The sequence below is a fragment of the Salvelinus fontinalis genome, chromosome 31 (genome assembly GCF_029448725.1).
Source record: "Salvelinus fontinalis isolate EN_2023a chromosome 31, ASM2944872v1, whole genome shotgun sequence".
In the NCBI taxonomy this organism is placed as follows: domain Eukaryota; kingdom Metazoa; phylum Chordata; class Actinopteri; order Salmoniformes; family Salmonidae; genus Salvelinus; species Salvelinus fontinalis.
This window is the reverse complement of record NC_074695.1, coordinates 13,635,146-13,641,443: the sequence shown is the minus strand read 5'-3', so window position 1 is coordinate 13,641,443 and position 6,298 is coordinate 13,635,146.

Sequence of the window (6,298 nt, the reverse complement as noted above, 5' to 3'; positions counted from 1 at the left end):
CTATCTAGGTCAAATAGGGGAGAGGCTTTGTGCCATGAGGGGTTGCTTTATCTGATTTTTGATACACGTTTGCTGTTTATTTGAGCAATAAGAAATGGAAGTGAGTTCCATGAAATAACAGAGCTATATAGTAATGTAGAGAATGCCAGGAATGTGCAAAGCCCGTGCATGAGTAGACGTGTCTAAACTTTTGACAGGTACTGTATATGTTTTGAGCATGACAGTTTACAATCTAAGGTAACACCAAGTGATTTAGTTACCTCAACTTGTTCAACAACCACACCATTCATATGCAGATTCAGCTGAGGTCTAGAACTTAGGGAATGACTTATACCAAATACATTGCATTAGGTTTTAGAGATGTTCAGGACTAGTTTATTAATGGCCAGCCATTCCAAAAAAGACTGCAACTCTTTGTTAAGGGTTTCAGTGTGTATATGGTTGAATAATCAGCGTACATGGACACACATGCCTTGTTTAATGCAAGTGGCAGGTCATTGGTAAAAATAGAAAAGAGTAGAGGGCCTAGAGAGCTGCCCTGTTGTACGCCACACTTTACATGTTTGACATTAGAGAAGCTTCCATTAAAGAAAACCATCTGAGTTCTATTAGATAGATAGCTCTGAATCCACGATAAGGCAAAGTTTGAAAAGCCATAACACATACACCACCGTTCAAAAGTTTGGGGTCACTTAGAAATGTCCTTGTTTTTGAAAGAAAATTTTTGTCCATTAAAATAACATTAAATTGATCAGAAATACAGTTTAGACATTGTTAATGTTTAAATCACTATTGTAGCTGGAAAGGGCAGATTTTTGAATGGAATATCTACATAGGCGTACAGAGGCCCATTATCAGCAACCATCACACCTGTGTTCCAATGGCACGTTGTGTTAGCTAATCCAAGTTAATAATTTTAAAAAGCTAATTGATCATTAGAAAACCCTTTTGCAATTATGTTAGCACAGCTGAAAACTGTTGTTCTAATTAAAGAATCAATAAAACTGGCCTTCTTTAGACTAGCTGAGTATCTGGAGCATCAGCATTTGTGGCTTTGATTACAGGTTCAAAATGACCAGAAACAAAGCACTTTCTTCTGAAACTCGTCAGTCTATTCTTGTTCTGAGAAATGAAGGCTATTCCATGCAAGAGATTGCAAAGAAACGGAAGATCTCGTACAATGCTGTGTACTACTCCTTTCACAGAACAGCGCAAACTGGCTCTAACCAGAATAGAAAGAGTAGTGGGAGGCCTCGGTGCTCAACTGAGCAAGAGGACAAGTATATTAGAGTGTCTAGTTTGAGAAGCTGACGCCTCACAAGTCCTCAACTGGAAGCTTCATTAAATAGTACCCGCAAAACACCAGTCTCAACGTCAATAGTGAAGAGGCAACTCCGGGATGCTGGCCTTCTAGGCAGAGTTGCAGAGAAAAAGCCATATCTCAGACTTGCCAATAAAAATAAAAGATTAAGATGGGCAAAAGAACACAGACACTGGACAGAGGAACTCTACCTCGAAGGCCAGCATCCAGGAGTCGCCACTTCACTGTTGACGTTGAGACTGGTGTTTTGCGGGTACTATTCAATGAAGCTGCCAGTTGAGGACTTGTGAGGCGTCAGTTTCTCAGCTCCCACAATCTTCTTATTATCAATTTACTTCAACCAATCATTAGTAATTTGTGTCATGTTCAATTGAGTGCCCTTCTCTAAAAGCACGATGAAAATCTGTTGTTCATTTGTTTACAGAGAAATAGTCAAACACAATTTTTCAAACAGTTTGCTAAGAGCTGGCATCAAGCTGATAGGTCTGCTGTTTGAACCAGTGAAGGCCGCTTTTCCAATCTTGGGTGGCGGAATGACTTTGGCTTCCCTCCAAGCCTGAGGACAAAGACTTTCTTCTAGGTTTAGATTAAAGGTATGACAGATAGGTGTGTCTATAGAGTCTGCTATCATCCTCAGTAGCGTTCCATTTAAGTTGTCAATGCCAAGAGGTTTGTCATTATTGATCTATAACAATATTTCCTCATCAATCAATGGAGCCTTAACAGTTCTAACAGTTTCTTAACAGCTGCATGTTTGTCAATAATTGGAAGAAGGAAATTAATAAATTAATCAAGTGCAGCGTTATTAATTACTCACATCACACCAACAATTATGTTTCACATCATCCACATAAGAGTCAGAGCAAAATCTTTTATATGATCTATTTTAGACCCAGCTTTTGGAACTTTGGCTTTCCTGGATATAGCCACTATACTTTGATCACTGCATCCAATGGCTACGGATACAGCTTTAGAACAAAGTTCTACAGTATTAGTAAACATATGATCGATACATGTGGATGATCTTGTTCCTGTAGTGTTTGTAAACACCCTGGTAGGTTGATTAATAACCTGAACCAGATTACAGGCACTGGTTACAGAGAGAAACTTCCTCTTGAGCGGACAGCTTGATGAAACCCAGTCAATATTCAGGTCCCCAAAAAAGTAGACCTCTCTGTTTACATCACATACCCTATTAATCATTTCACACATATTATTTACATACTGACTGTTAGCACTTGGTGGCCTATAGCAACACCCCAAAAGAAAAGGCTTTAGATGTGCCAGGTGAACCTACACAGACTGACCAGCTCAAATAGACAGAAGCCTTCTTTATGGCAGACCAATCCGAACTCATCTCTCGGCATGTCCAGCCCACTCATTATCTCAGCCAATCATGGCTAGTGGGAAGATTGCTTCTTTTTATGTGGCTTAACCAACAAGGCTCGTAATTTAACAATTGTATTCGTATTTACAGATGGCATACAAGTTTGTTATTAAGGCACATGAAAGTTCACATGTTCAAGAAGGCATTTCTGCCAAGAAATACATTTTGATTAAAAAATATGTTTAAGTTCAAACTGCTCTCCTGTGAAGTAGTGACTTGCGACATCCACTCGGCGTTTTAGCCAATCAGTCATGTTGTGACAAGGTAGGTGTGGTATACAGAAGATAGCCCTATTTGGTAAAATATCAAGTCCATATTATGGCAAGAACAGCTCGAAATAGCAAAGAGAAACAACCATCGATCATTACTTTAAGACACGAAGGTCAGTCAATGCACACAAGTGCTATGATGAAACTGGCTCTCATGAGGACCGCCACAGGAAAGGAAGACCCAGAGTTACCTCTGCTGTAGAGGATAAGTTCAATGGAGTTAACTGCACCTCAGATTGCAGCCCAAATAAATGCTACACAGAGTTCAAGTAACAGACACATCTCAACATCAACTGTTTAGAGGAGACTGCGTGAATCAGACCTTCGTGGTCAAATTGCTGCAAAGAAACCACTACTAAAAGACACCAATAAGAAGAAGAGACTGGCTTGGGCCAAGAAACACGAGCCATGTACATTAGACTGCTGGAAATATGGACTTTCTGTCTGATCAGTACAATTTGAGATTTTTGGTTCCAACTGCCGTGTCTTTGTGAGATGCAGAGTAGGTGAACGGATGATCTCTGCATGTGTGGTTCCCACCGTGAAGCATGGAGGAGGAAGTGTGATGTGTGGAGTGCTTTGCTGGTGATACTGTAGGTGATTTATTGAGAATTCAAGGCAGACTTAACACTTTTTTGGTTACTACATGATTCCATATGTGTTATTTTATAGTTTTGTATTTCATAGATGTCTTCACTATTATTCTACAATGTAGAAACCCTTGAATGAGTCGGTGTGTACAAACTTTTGACTGGTACTGTACACATTACAGTATAAATCACTCTACAATATATATAAAATGGCTGTGTCTCTTCACAGTCCCCTTTGTGCAGTAAGATGTTCTTTAATCTGTTTCTTCAAACTGGTTGTATTGCTACCTTGAGTTACATGGGATGGCAGAGAGTTCCTTGTAGTTATGGCTCTATTTAATACTGTGCGTTTCCCAGCCTCTGTTCTGGACCTGGGGACTGTGAAGAGACCTCTGGCTGCATGTCTTATGTTGTACTGATGAGTGTCTGAACTGTGTGCCAACTGCTTGAACAGACAGCTCGGTACCTTCAACACATCAATACCTTGCACAACGGCCAATAGTGATGCCGTCAATCTCTCCTCAACTTTGAGCCAGGTGAGACTGACACTCATGTTACTGACACTTTCCCTCTGTGTACATTTAAGAACGATACGTGCTACTGTTCTGGACCAACTACAATTTACCTATGTCCTTCTTTGCTATGCATGACCAAACAGTTGGCCAGTAGTCCAGGTGCAGCAAAACTAGGGCCTGTAGGACCTGCCTAGTCAACTGAGATGTCAAGAAGGTAGAGCAACATCCTATCATGGACAGATCTCTTTGCATTTTAGCAGCCATTGAGTCTATATGTTTCAACCATGAAAGCTTGATATCTAGGGTTACCCCATGCTATCTCTTCAACTTGCTCAATAACCACATTATTCAATAATAGAGCTAAACGAGGTTTAACATTGAGCGAGTGATTTGTCCCAAAAATTATGCTTTTCGTTTTTGAGATATTTAGCACCAGCCTATTGCTAGTGACTCATTTTAAAACTGACTGGAGCTCTATGTTAATAAAGGGTGTCAGTTATTTATTTTACTGTTGCAGCCGTCAGCGAGCCGTGAGTCGTCAGCGTACATGGACACACAGACTTTATTCAAGATCAGTGGAAGGTCATTTGTAAAAACAGAAGAAAAAAAATGTCTCTGGTAGGCTGCCCTGCGGTACACTACTCTCAACAGAATTTGCATGAGAGAGGCTCAAACCCTCTGTGTTCTATTAGATAGGTAACTCACAATCCATAATAATGCAGAGGATGCAAATACATTTTTCAGCAATAGCTTATGATCAATGACATATAAATCTGCACTGAAGTCTAACAAAACAGCTCCCACAAGATACTTTTAATAGTACCGTGCCTTCTCGAAAGTATTCATACCCCTTGACTTTTTCCACATTTTATTGTGTTACGAAGTGGGATTAAAATCGATAGATTTTTTATTTATTCTATTTTTTATCTACACAACAGTAACTAATTGTTGCATGTTGCGTTTATATTTTTGTTCAGTGTACTTAGCAGGTTAGCTAACCCTTCCCCTAACCTAAACCTTAACCATTTAACCTAACTCCTAACCTTAACCCTAACCTGAACCCTAACCGTAACCCCTAACCCATAGCCTAGCTCAAGTTAGACACCTAGCTAACGTTAGCCACAACAAATTGGAATTCGTAACATATCATATGCTTTGCAAATGTGTAACATATTGTACGGATTGAAATTCATAACATATTGTATGAAATGGATGACATCCACAAATGATTACATACCATACAATTTGTAACATATCATACTAATTGGAGTGTCCTGGATTTACGTTTACTATCTTACCTCTACCACTGAGTCAAGGTTGAACATAAGCCTTTCCTGCACCGATATAACACCTGCTAAACTGTTTACATGACTATTACACTTTCATTTGATTTAACCAGACACACACAAACAACCAACAGCCTGGAGCAAGTTAGGTGATGCTAATTTGCCAAAATTTGGAATCCCCAGGTGATCCGTCAACATTTGCTTTTGGAATGCAGTTTTTGTTGAGGTAAACTTACAATAGACAAAGCTTGGGATACACCCAGGTGAATGGACTCTCTGGCTTATCAAACACATCAATCATTAATACTACAGACCTTGAGGGGATACGCATAATGTGCCAAAGGCGACTTGACCGCAAGGCCACCCTCAGGCTGATGGTTGTCATGACTGGTTACTCAATTAACAAACTTTTCCCGTGGTGCCCCAGGTTACTGAGTTAATAGTTACCGGATTAATTTAATCACGTAATTGTAAACATAGTTAACTATTCAAAAAATAGCATGTCATCCCATTAACGATAATACGTCACGTAATGGTCTTACATTCTACCCATTAAAAATGTAAAGCAGTTGCTGATGGGAAAACGTCTTATATAATTATATAACTAGCTACTGAACTAAGGACATGCCATTCGACCCTCATAGGGAATGCAGATACACAAAGGAGACAGCTTTCACAGATGTTTATTGATGAATCTCAGAATACCAAAGGCCGGTATTCAGTCTATTGCAGATTCTGGATTTCAGGATAGCGCTTTCAGAAGTGTGGTTGTTATACAGTGTGAATTGCATACACACACACCTGCCAGTATTAATGCACATAATTGTAGAGAACACCGTCAGGGTGTGGCAGGGCACTGCCGGCTTTCATCATTAATTTGTGGGACACTGGTCCTGTGCCAGTCCCAGGCACAGCTTTGTCTGCTCCATG